Source organism: Canis lupus, chromosome 12 (genome assembly GCF_003254725.2).
Source record: "Canis lupus dingo isolate Sandy chromosome 12, ASM325472v2, whole genome shotgun sequence".
NCBI lineage: Eukaryota > Metazoa > Chordata > Mammalia > Carnivora > Canidae > Canis > Canis lupus.
In genome coordinates this window covers 38999192-39011293 of record NC_064254.1, presented here as the reverse complement: position 1 = coordinate 39011293, position 12102 = coordinate 38999192, and the positions used below count along the sequence as shown (strand labels likewise).

The 12102-nt window shown below is 41.4% G+C and overlaps 1 protein-coding gene and 1 pseudogene across 3 annotated transcripts in view; one reads left to right on the top strand and one right to left on the bottom strand.

Annotated features, from left to right (window-relative positions):
- MEI4 (meiotic double-stranded break formation protein 4) overlaps positions 1-12102 on the bottom strand; it is a 204432-nt gene that overhangs the window by 156761 nt on the left and 35569 nt on the right. The gene's annotated exons all lie outside the window — the stretch shown is intronic.
- On the top strand, positions 4302-5400 carry LOC112658459 (ATPase GET3-like; annotated as a pseudogene).

The window sequence follows — 12102 nt, the reverse complement described above, 5'->3', positions numbered from 1 at the left end:
CATAACACACACCTATCATCCTTTCAAAGGATGCCTTTCAAAGCCTTGATGTCTATTTCCTCAGAGTGCTAGCAGTCTCCATCACGTCTGTCGACCCAGGTGAGAGAACCCAGGTGAGAGGAACCTGCTTCAGGACCCTCACTGACCTTTGAAGGCTCAGAAATCAGCACTCCTTTTCATACAGAGATGTCACTCCAAAAGAAATCTGACAATGAATCTTGCAGGTAGCAAAAAGAAATTATAAAATGTTGGTTCATGACATACATATTCCCTTTCCCTCCCAAGTTGCAAAATACTTTTTGACCTCATAATCAGCCATTTCTGCTAAATGAATTTTAAAAAACCATTACAAAAAAAGCATCATGAAAGCTCAGAGGCAAAAGATTATTTCACTGTAGAATCACATAAATGACCCCTTTCTTTAAAAACTCACAAGACTTGAAAATATTGATAATGCTCTTAGACTGACAGTCCTAAAATAGAAAAATACTGTAATTGGCCAATTTTGAGTCTAGGAATTAGGTGCCTTTCATTTCACAGGGAATACAATGTTTGACAGATAACATAATAGCTCATCATATAAAAAAATAGCTCATCATATGCCTTAAGTATATGAATTAATTACAGGCTTGTTATGAAGACCAAGAATCACTCACATGCAACAGTCTGGAGACATATGCATTCCCAGAGCTAACATTTTATTTTTAAGTATAGTCTGTCAGTAGAGCCACAAATGACAACTTTGTAAGAACATATGGATGTGGCCAAAAGTCATACACTTAATTCCATACAGTGTGTTCTCTAGCATAAGGAGACAAAGTAAAAATATTCTTAATTCTGAAAAAGAGGCATAGTCAGAGACAGCTCAGTAGTCAATTATTATACTGTCAATTACGATTGAAATATAGTCTTATGAGTAGAAAAAAAGGAGAGCTCAGAGTCAATTTTCTGCAGACACCTTATTGCCAACCAAGCAGAACTCATTTCCACTGATTTTTACTATTGCGATAATCCTGAAAATAAAGTCCATTCTCAGGGGTTCTGGTTTTCATAACTTGTGAGGCCAAGTTATAAAGCAGTACAGCACAGCTTTAGTATTATGGTTCATTCACCCATCACTTATTGTAAAAATCAGTGGCCTAGGAAATTAAATAAACTTGACCAAAGGACAACATAATCTCAACATTAAAAATGAAATTAAGACACACCTTTCAGGGAGAAAGCAAACCAAACAAAATAAATTCTGCCTTGTCAGAATAGATGATTTCACAGAACACATACTACATTACTATATTCAATGCTCCAATGTAAAAGCATTGGAATAAGGGCTAGGGGGACCTAAATGGTAAATAAGAACATATAGATAAGGCCAAAAGTCATATACCTAATTGGTATGCCTCCTAACATCCAAGAACTAACAAAAAGGCAGCCCAACAAATAATTCTACTAAATGGCAAAAGGCATTAGTGTCAAGAAGAGGTACCCAGGGCAGCCCGGGTGGCTCAGCGGTTTAGCGCCCCCTTCAGCCCAGGGCGTGATCCTGGAGACCCGGGATTGAGTCCCATGTCAGGCTCCCTGCATGGAGCCTGCTTCTCCCTCTGCCTGTGTCGCTGCCTCTCTCTCCTCTCTGTGTTTCTCATGAATAAATAAATAAATAAATAAAATCTTTAAAAAGAAGAAGAGGTATCGAGGTACAAGTCATTTGGAATAAAAACACAAAGGAATTAGTTCAAACTGGGGAAAAGCCAGAAAGATTTCCTACAGGACAGGTATCATGGGATCACAGTGCTTTCACTGGAGCAGCCTTTCATACCAGGAAGCTGCATGAACAAGGGCACAGAAGGAGAGGCCTGAGCAATGGCTCAGAAAAGTATAGCTAGAACAGAGGGAAACCAGGGGTGTAGGAGAGTAGGGTACAGGGCTGACAAAAGATTCTGGGTTCACAATGGAAAAGAATCTGAATGTAACCTGTTCCCAGACAACAGAAAACTATGCACTGTTTAAAATATAACTTTAACTGATCTTAGGAAAAATCACAGAGGCAAAAAATAAAGTGACAACCTATAGACCTATAGAAAGCTCTGGAAACAGTCAAGGAGCAATGATGTTTTCCTCACAAGAGAGAAATCATAGGGTCCATTGTGGAAGGAGAACACTGAAAATTTTATGATTGAGAAGTCAAAACAGGACAGACAGGAGATTAGAATTTCCTGTAACAATACAGACACAGAAAATGAAAATCAAGTTCTATTAATGTATCTCTCAAAATAATTAAACAGGATATCAGCTGAATTCCTACAAAATTTTCTGAGCAGTTTATTCCCAAAAGAAATCAGACTGCCAGGCCTGAGGATCTTCCACTTCTGCTACTGGACTGGAACTAAGAACAATTTTACTACTGGGAAGAAAAAGCCCTCACACACCCTTAAACCTTTGTTCTCTTCTTTCCCACTGGTATAATTTGCTAAACCAGACAGATCCAGGTCTTTGAAAGACAGAATTAAACAACAAAATCCTCACGTCCGGAAAAAAAAAAAAAAAAAGGTTCTGCTGCTAGGCAATCAAAGCCAATTCCCATCAGACTATCAGGGCTGGATAGCCCAGGTGGCTCAACGGTTTAGTGCTGCCTTCAACCCAGGGCCTGATCCTGGAGACCCAGGATCGAGTCCCACATCAGGCTCCCTGCATGGAGCCTGCTTCTCCCTCTGCCTCCCTCTCTCTCTCTCTCTCTCTCTCTCTCTCTCATGAATAAATAAAATATTAAAAAAAAAAAGACTAAGACTATCAGGACCAATGAGGAAGGAAACTGGTATTTATTTTTTGTACATGTGTCAGGAAGCTTGGTGCCAAGCATTCCCCATTAACCTCATCTGCTTGTCATTATCCTTCTCATCATCATCTTCATTTTACTTCTGCCTAAAACAACTTAGCTAATGTTGATAGAGCTGAGATTCAACCCAGATTCACCTAATTCCAATCTTCTTGCTCTTCCCAATGAGCAATCTACCTCCAGAATTTGTCTTCAAAACCTTTCCCATCAACACTACTTCCTTTCCCTTTGTTGGATCTTTCTTCCTTCATTTATGAATGTGCATTCTTAAATTAAACATTGAGCCTTTCCTGCATGCTTGACCTTGGTAAGGATTATTCAGTCGTGCATTAAATTGTTTTATATTAAGCAGGGTGCTCTAGGCATTGCCCTTTCCTTATTCAAATGTGTATGTGTCAAAATGGTGGTTACAATCACATCATTTCTATTTACTTCCAAGATGTCTTTTGGTAAGTCCGTAATTCCATGATAATCATGCCATAAAAACTGAGTGTCTGCTACTTTCCAATAAATATAGAAAATTTCAAGTAGTTGAAGGAAAAATAGTATTTACTACAGATGTAAAAGTTATTTTCTTAATTATTTAAGTAATTTTTAATAGCTTCTTTTTAAAAAATTTTATTTATTTATTCATGAGAGACACAGAGAGAGAGAGACAGAGACATAGGCAGAAGGAGAAGCAGACTCCCTGCAGGGGAGCCCCTGATCCAGGACTTGATCCCAGGACCCCAGGATCTCAGACCTGAGCCAAAGGCAGATGCTAAACCACTGAGCCAACCAGATGCCCCAATAGCTGAGAATCTTGGTAAAATTGTTAACAGTATTAAAATCAGAATCATGAATTACAACCATGTTACCACAAGGTTTATAGCATAACAACTAAGTTCCAAACCCATCCATGCCACTAGCACATCCAAACATGTCCAAAGACAACTAAAGAAAGACCCTTCCCCCAGGTGTCCACAGACCCCCATCCCCTCTCACCAGCACCAGCCATCTATGCTCTCAAATCTCACGTTAAAGGACACTATAGGAAATTAGTCAGATGTTTCCCCTCAAAGGGCCAAAACCAAGGTCTTCTACTCTTTCTAATAAAGGATTGCAGCATACTACAGAGAAAACCCTAGTAAAATAAGGGAATTAAAACTAGGTGGGATTAACAATGAAAACTGGTAATAAGGGCATGTGAATTAAATACAGAATATAAATGTTTGCCTTAAACCAGTGGTTCTCAATCCTGGCTATACTTTAGAATAACCTAGAGACAGTCTAAGAATACTGATGCTTTAGTCCAGCCCCCAGAGATTCTGATATAATTGGCCTAGGGGGAAACCCGGGCATTGGGATTTTTAAGAGCCCCCCAGGTGATTCTAGTGTATGGTTAGGGTTCAGGGCCACTGCCTAGAACTCTAGCCTATGTCTACCAACACTAAGGAGGCAAAGCCTTTCAGAAAGACATTTTAAGGGTTCCAAGATGGCGGCAGGAGTGGCCGGGTGGGGTGTTGAGGCAGAGGAGTTCGAGGATGCACCTGATGTGGAGCCGCTGGAGCCCATGCTTAGCAACATCATCGAGCAGCGCAGCCTTAAGTGGATCTTCGTCGGGGGCAAGGGTGGCATCGGCAAGACCACCTGCAGCTGCAGCCTAGTCGTCCAGCTATCCAAGGGGTGGGAGAGTGTTCTGATCATCTCCACTGACCCAGCCCACAACATCTCTGATGCATTTGACCAGAAGTTCTCCAAGGTGCCTACCAAGGTCAAAGGCTATGACAACCTCTTCGCCATGGAGATTGACCCCAGCCTTGGTGTGGCTGAACTGCCCGACGAGTTCTTTGAAGAGGACAACATGCTAAGCATGGGCAAGAAGATGATGCAGGAGGCCATGAGCACCTTCCCCGGCATTGATGAGGCCATGAGCTATGCAGAGGTCATGAGGCTGGTGAAGGGCATAAACTTCTCGGTAGTGGTGTTTGACACGGCGCCCACAGGCCACACGCTGAGGCTGCTCAACTTCCCCACCATCATGGAGCGGGGCCTAGACCACCTCATGCAGATCAAGAACCAGATCAGCCCCTTCATCTCCCAGATGTGCAACATGCTGGGCCTGGGGGACATGAACACAGACCAACTAGCTTCCAAGCTGGAGGAGATACTGCCTGTCATCCGCTCCGTCAGTGAACAGTTCAAGGACCCTGAGAAGACCATTTTCATCTGCATGTGCATTGCTGAGTTCCTGTCCCTGTACGAGACAGAGCGGCTGATCCAGGAGCTAACCAAATATTAGATCGATGCCCACAACATCATCATCAACCATCTTGTCTTCCCTGACCCCAAGAAGCCCTGCAAGATGTGTGAGGCCCACCACAAGATTCAGGCCAAGTACCTGGACCAGATGGAGGACCTGTACGAAGACTTCCACATTATGAAGCTGCCCCTGCTGCCCCACGAGGTGCGGGGGGGCGGACAAGGTCAACACCTTCTCTGCCCTCCTCTTGGAGCCCTACAAGCCGCCCAGTGCCCAGTAGCACTGCTGCCAGCCCCAGTCGCTGCCATTTCACACCCACCCTCCGCCCTCCCCCACCCCCGGGGCAGAGTTTGCACAAAGTCCCCCCATAGTATAGGGGGAGACACGTGCAGGGCAGGGGGTGGGGAGGAGGTCTGTTCCCCCTGTTGGGGCTGGGGGGGCTGTAGCTGCCCCCCACCTCTCCCTGCCTCTCGCCCCCCAATAAAATGATCTTAAACCACACACACACACACAAAAGACATTTTAAAAACAAAAATAAAGTTTTAAATTAAAAGTTCAACTCTGGTTAATACTTTTCTTTATCACATGGACCTACAGGTACAAAAGGCCTAGATTTATATGGGATTTGCTGTTAAAAAGGTAATTGAGCGGCTAAGTTTATTATCAGTGTGTTCATAATCATAGATGCCTGTGCATAGTCAAGGCACTTCTTTAAAGAAAAATTTCAGAGGAACTGGAAAAGTACAGATCACTGAGGCATACAGTTCTCTGGGTCCAGCTCCTGCTGTATCACTCGCCCCATCAGACATCAGAGAGCTGCACCGCCACACAAAGCAGCCCACCAGCATGGACTTGGCCTACTTTGGACTAACTCCTGCTTGGAAATTACAGATATGATGAGATACCTTGCGGTTCATAGGCTAAAAAATAATCAGATGAGGATAAACACTTCATAAAATACACAGGTGGAAATAACTTTGGAGTTATTAAAGGCACAATTATTAGCAAAATTAAGTATTAAAATATAAGAAATGCCATCTAATTTGTATGACCTGGGTTGAAAAATAAGGTTATTTTCTTCAAAATACCATTTTACAGAAAGAATGGATAAATGACACTAAATTCCATGGGAAAAGGAATCTGTTATTAGAATAATGATGAGAGGGAGGAAAGATGCCCAAATTCTACATGATCTGCTTTACTGATGAATTTGAAAAACTTTAAATACAGTAAAAAATATTTAGAAGGATCAGAAGCATTGTTCAATTTTTATCAGTTACTTCCTTACCATGTGATTATTTGTCAAACTGATATAAAATGTTGACATTTCACATGTCTTACATTGCATTTTACATAGAAAAGCCTGCCTTAGCTCATGAAAATTGTTTCTGCTACAAATATTTATAAGCCTCATCAGAAACAAGCCCAGAAACAACTTAGCCTTATCAAGCCCAGAAACAACTTTGAAAAACTGTGTAAAAGATCTCACTGAATCAAGCACCAAGGGAGGGCACAAAAGCAACACAGCCTTTGTTTTTCACGTGACTTACTAATCAAAAGAGTAATGAGGAATTTTTATAGCGAGGCTTATACAAGCATTAAGAACCATCTTTCTCTGGACACAATCTTTGCCTTGTTTATTTCAAGCATAAAACTTGGCAAACATGGTCTGGATGTATTAAAGATACACAGGCAACATTTCTGACTTTGAGAGAAATGAGAGAGATGGAAAACAAGAAAAATCATCACACACTGACTATAAAATAATTGATGTGAAACAATGGACTCGCTGAAGGCTGAGAACAGCTCACAACCTGTGTCTCCCTCACAGCACACATACCCTAAGCTGAGCACTCTCTGATGCATTTTCTCACATTCAAAGAAATGCTAACAAGCAATTTAAACTTTAATATTCACATAAATGAGGTTTCCAAAACAGGAAACTTGAATGAAAAGACCACCATTTCCCTGAAGTATGAGATAAGAGTAATGTTGCCCCTCCTTGTAATGAGTGCTACTACAGAAATCACAGAAGAGCCAAGGGGGTCCCAAGTGCATGGCACCTCCCCTACACATACTCCCAGGCACTGCACTTTGCTGCTGGTTTTCTGCCACTTTCACTGAGACATTTGCTTCATGTTCACAGTCAATTTAGGAATTCATTCAAATTCATTTTGTACCGAAGTTAGCTATTTAGTTCTCGGTAGGACCCAGAATATAATGCAAGTACGTGTGTTTATAGTTCCATGGGCATGATACAAAACTTTATGAGTAAATGTGTTTTGTCTTATTGCCTACAGCATGCTACCATTCATTTACAGCAATATATTTCTTTTTAGCTATGTTACTTTATGTACTTTTTAAGGATTGGTAAAATAATATAGTTTAATCAGAATTTAAGGTTTTCTACTGATTTTTAGGATACAACCTCTTGCATTTCTAATTCCCAAAATTTCCCCTACAAGATGTCTTTAAAAGTACTTGAAATAGATATTCAAAAGGATGTTTCTTCTGCAGAAAGGGGAGGGGCTGTCTTATATCACTGCACATCTTATATACTAGGAAATATATATCCAGGCTCCTCTGTAACAGAGCATATCAGTGTGTATTAGGAAGGGATGTGGGAAGTAAGGATGGAGGGAGAGAGGGGAAGGGGGACAAAGAGGGAAGAGAAGTTTTCCTAGAACAAAAATCAACCGTACACATTCCTTGGAATCCTATTATATTTATATACACCCTTCATTGAATGGTATGAAACATAGTTGTTAGGATGATGTTAATGTTACTATTTTTTGTTTACACCTTTTCTCTAATTTCTACTCTCTGCCTCAGCTCTATTAGGCTCTAAATGAACACTTTCTCAATTTTTTGGCAACCAGGGTCAAATATTATCCATTGGTATTATGAAATCTTGCAGAGGCTGGCCTACAGATCCCTCTTGATTTGTCACTCAAATAGTTTGGATAGGGGATAGGTCTTTATCAACTCATTTTCTGGAGAAGTCTTTCTATGTTCTCTAAATATATAGTTCACTTTAATTTGTTTCAACCAGTGATTCTCAGGAGACACAATCTCTCAGGAGATTCTCGGCAGAGGGAGAAGCAGGCTCCATGCAGGGAGCCTGATGTGGGACTCCATCCTGGGACTCCAGGATCACGGCCCGAAGGCAGGCACTCAACTGCTGAGCCACCCGGGGATCCTCACCCCACCCCCCACCCCCCAGAGTTTCTGATTGTGTGCTCTGAGAATCTGTATTTTTAACAAGGTCTCACCTGATGATGATGATGCTGGTCTGGGGATCACACTTTGAGAACCACTGGTTTAAGAAAGCACCTTAAAGTACTAGAGAGTTCTAGGATTTTACAAGAATTCCACTCCACGTCCTCCTCTTTTAACCTCTGGCAAGTTACTTAACTCTGCTTTCCTCATTTCTTTTTCTACAACCTAGGCAGGGGGTGGGGATGGCTCAGATAAGAGTTGAAGCAGCACGCAAAGAAATGCCAGAATGAAAATCAAAAAGCAGCTAAAAACAACAACAAAACAATAGATTTAAGAATAAGGGACACTGGAGGAGGAGAAGGGAACAAAAGTGAACTCTGAAGGACAGCTGCCAGGGATGAACTCAGCAGGAGCACGAATAAAGAGGCACCTACTCCTACCTTCAAAAGAGTCTCAAAACAAGACATATCAGCCCCGGCTTGAGGTCCAGGGCCAGGCCCACCACTTGTGCTCTGTATTTCTTTTGGGTTTCAGGTCCCAAGCCCCTCTGGTCTGTTAGTATCCTCTCCCATTCAATTCTTTCACTTTCCTCTCTCTGCTGATTCCTTCCTACCAAAGTACCAGTGTGCGGACATCTCTTCCATCTTAACAACAAAAACACTTTCTCTCCACCTTGCCTCCTCCTCAACTACCACCCTATCTCTTTCCCTCACAAACAAACTCCACCCCAAGAGAGTTCACAGTCTTTGCTACTCAAACTATGGTCCTCAGACCAACAGTATCAACATCACCTGGGAGCTTATCAGTATTGCAGGATCTCAAGCCTACTCCTGTTTATTTATCTGATTTCCTTCTTGCTTTGATAATGGAATTGATATTACTCCATTAATTTTCCCTGTCTAAACTAAAGACCACAGCTATCTGACTGGATTCTACTCCATACTGTATTCTTAAAAAAAAAAAAAAAAAAAAAAAAAAAAAATTTTAAGATGTTTAGGATTCAAATATCAAATTCAAAATCCTCAATGGGACCTTTAGATTTCTAACAGAATCTAAAAAATCAAATACATACAAACAGCAGGGCATTTAAAAATGTAGACAAAACCTGCAAAAAATAAATATAATCCTAAGTACATTGAACAGATTAAACTTTACTACATGTTAAACTATTAAAAAAATTACATTGAGAAAAGATCCTGGAATGCAAAGGAACTTAGAATAGTTTTAGCTTTTGTTCCATAGGTGGGAACCCAAAATTGTCACTCTTCATTTCTTCATTTATTCGATTCCGACTAAACTACAGTATGAATACATGGCTCTCAAAGGTAGGAGCCTTGATACTCATCCCACCTTAGTGAGTATCTCCTTCCCTAGTATGCTTTGGTCTTGCCCTCCTGATCCTCCTCCCAGCACTGTAGAGGTTTTGTAGATCCCCAGAAATGACAGATCAGCCAGGCCCCTTTGTTCCAGGTATTAACACTCAGATAAACCATGTCTAAACTTATTCATTCAACAAATAACCCCAAGCACCCTGCCACCCCATGCCAGGCACTGTGCTAACATAGAAAGAGAGCAGTGATGAGGAAAAGCACACTCCTGCAAGCATGGAGTTTAGATCCTACAGGGAAGACAGACTGCTTAAACAATTATAATTTGGCTCACAAATGCTGTGAAAAATACAGAATAGTATGGTTCCCGCAGCAGGAGAATCTAATCTTGTCTAAGAAGGCAGTCAGCAAAGGCAGAAAGGGTATTAAAACTGTCAGAAAAAAAAGAATAGTGCACAACCAGACAAAGGGGGTTGGGAGACTATCTCCTACAGAGAGAAGCAACAGGTGTAAAAGCCTAGAGCTGGAAGAGAACAAGGTAGATTCAATAAGTGAAAGACATTTCATGTGTTGCAGTGCAAAATGTGGAGGACATAGTGATGACAGGGTGGGCTCGAGAAGGGAGCAAGCATCAAATCGTGGAGAAGTTCGTAGCTTATTTTAAGAGTTTTTTATTTATCCTAAAAGAAATGAGAAGACTTGAGTCTGGGCTGCAACAGAGATTTGAAAGTGTCTAGGCTGCAACTGTAAATACGGAGTCTAATTGAGATAAATCAGGAAGGACCAAGGGAGTTGTGGTGGAATGGACAGAAGTTTGAAGAATCCACAGATACATAAGAAGTAGAGGCACCCTAATTAGATTACCTGGACATTCAAGATACCTTCTGGGAAGCCAGCTTAGGAGAAAAAGATGGTTGTATCACACAGTGGGACTCAGAGTGGGGTGCCAGGAAGAGATGTGGCAGGGCTGACAAAGTCCATCTGGAACACTGCACACTGTGGGAACTCTGCCCTCACCTGAGTCCAACCTCTGAAGCTTGCCTCTTTCAGGCCTAGGACCTAGCTGGTACATGTGTGGCCCTTCCCACTCCCTATCTTACCCACCCTTCCTACCAGAGCCAGCTCATCTTATGATAACTGAGATGTCTACATTTCTAAACAGTTGCCTTGTCACTATCAAAGCCATTTAAGATTCTGAGCTTTTTTAACTACTTAACTTTCATTTATTTGTATGTTAATGGTCTCTCATATCAAAAGATTAATTCAATTTTATATATAACAAGTAAAGCATACCTTATATGTAATTATATTTTAAAATTTATTTTATTATTTTTTTAAGATTTTATTTATTTATTCATGAGAGACACACACAGAAGGGGGGGGGGGTGCAGAGGGAGAAGCAGACTCCGTGCACAGAGCCTGACATGGGACTCGATCCCAGGTCTCCAGGATCAGGCCCTTGGCTGAAGACAGTGCTAAACCACTGAGCCACCCGGGCTGCCCTTTAAATTTGAAACCTTTCATTAGAATCCATATTAATTTAACAGTATATTTCCTGATGTTTATGTACATTATGCATGTATGTTTTAAATCAACTGCAATTTTAAGGAAATCCTCATCTTATTTGACAATTTATGTTATAAAAGCTTATGTAAAAACTAAGACAGGAAATGCTTGTGCATTCATTTCCCATGTTCTTTCAGCACCTGTAGAACAATGAAGGCCCCAACATATAAACGCTGAGCTCCAAAACTATGACTAGAGGTCAGTTATTTGTGATGTCTCCTCAGTATGTGGTTTGGGACAGGGTGGGGTGGGACAGAGGCTGAGTGGGCCTGGACCAGAAAAGTACTAGTCGGGAGACAAAGATGAGCTCCATGCTGGATCTGGCAGGGTGTACACGGGCAACCAGGATTGCCAGCCCCTTCTGACCCCTGTTAACACTGATCTGGCTAAAAGCATTTCCCTGAATCCAGATTCACACATGAGAAGTAGGGACTAGGGCAGGCAAATGCTAAGGATTTGATCCTGAGAGTATAAGGCAGTAAAAGGGACAACAGGCAAGGAGGTGGATAAACTTAAGCACTGTCAGCTAGAGGGGAGGGAAGCTCCTAAAGCCATGTGGTCAGTCAGTTGTTTCCCAGGACCTAAAACGTAGAAGAGCTAAGTCCAGCTGAAAATAATTGTGCTGCTGTGCACACCACCACCACCCATCCCCAAGCACTGCACAATTAGCCCTGTATTCGATGAACATTTACTAAATAAACATGGAAATCATTAAACTATTTTGGTTTCATTTTCTCTTTCTTTTCACTCTAGCCAGTTGCTTACCTAGTAGTCTATCATTTATGAAGACACTGAATACATAAAATTGTAGGAGAAAAAGCACAGACCTGACACTTCATCTATATACCTCCTTCCTGTGAATGCCAAATTACTGTTATAATTGTAACTGTCCAGATTCCCCCTGCCTGCCCTACTTT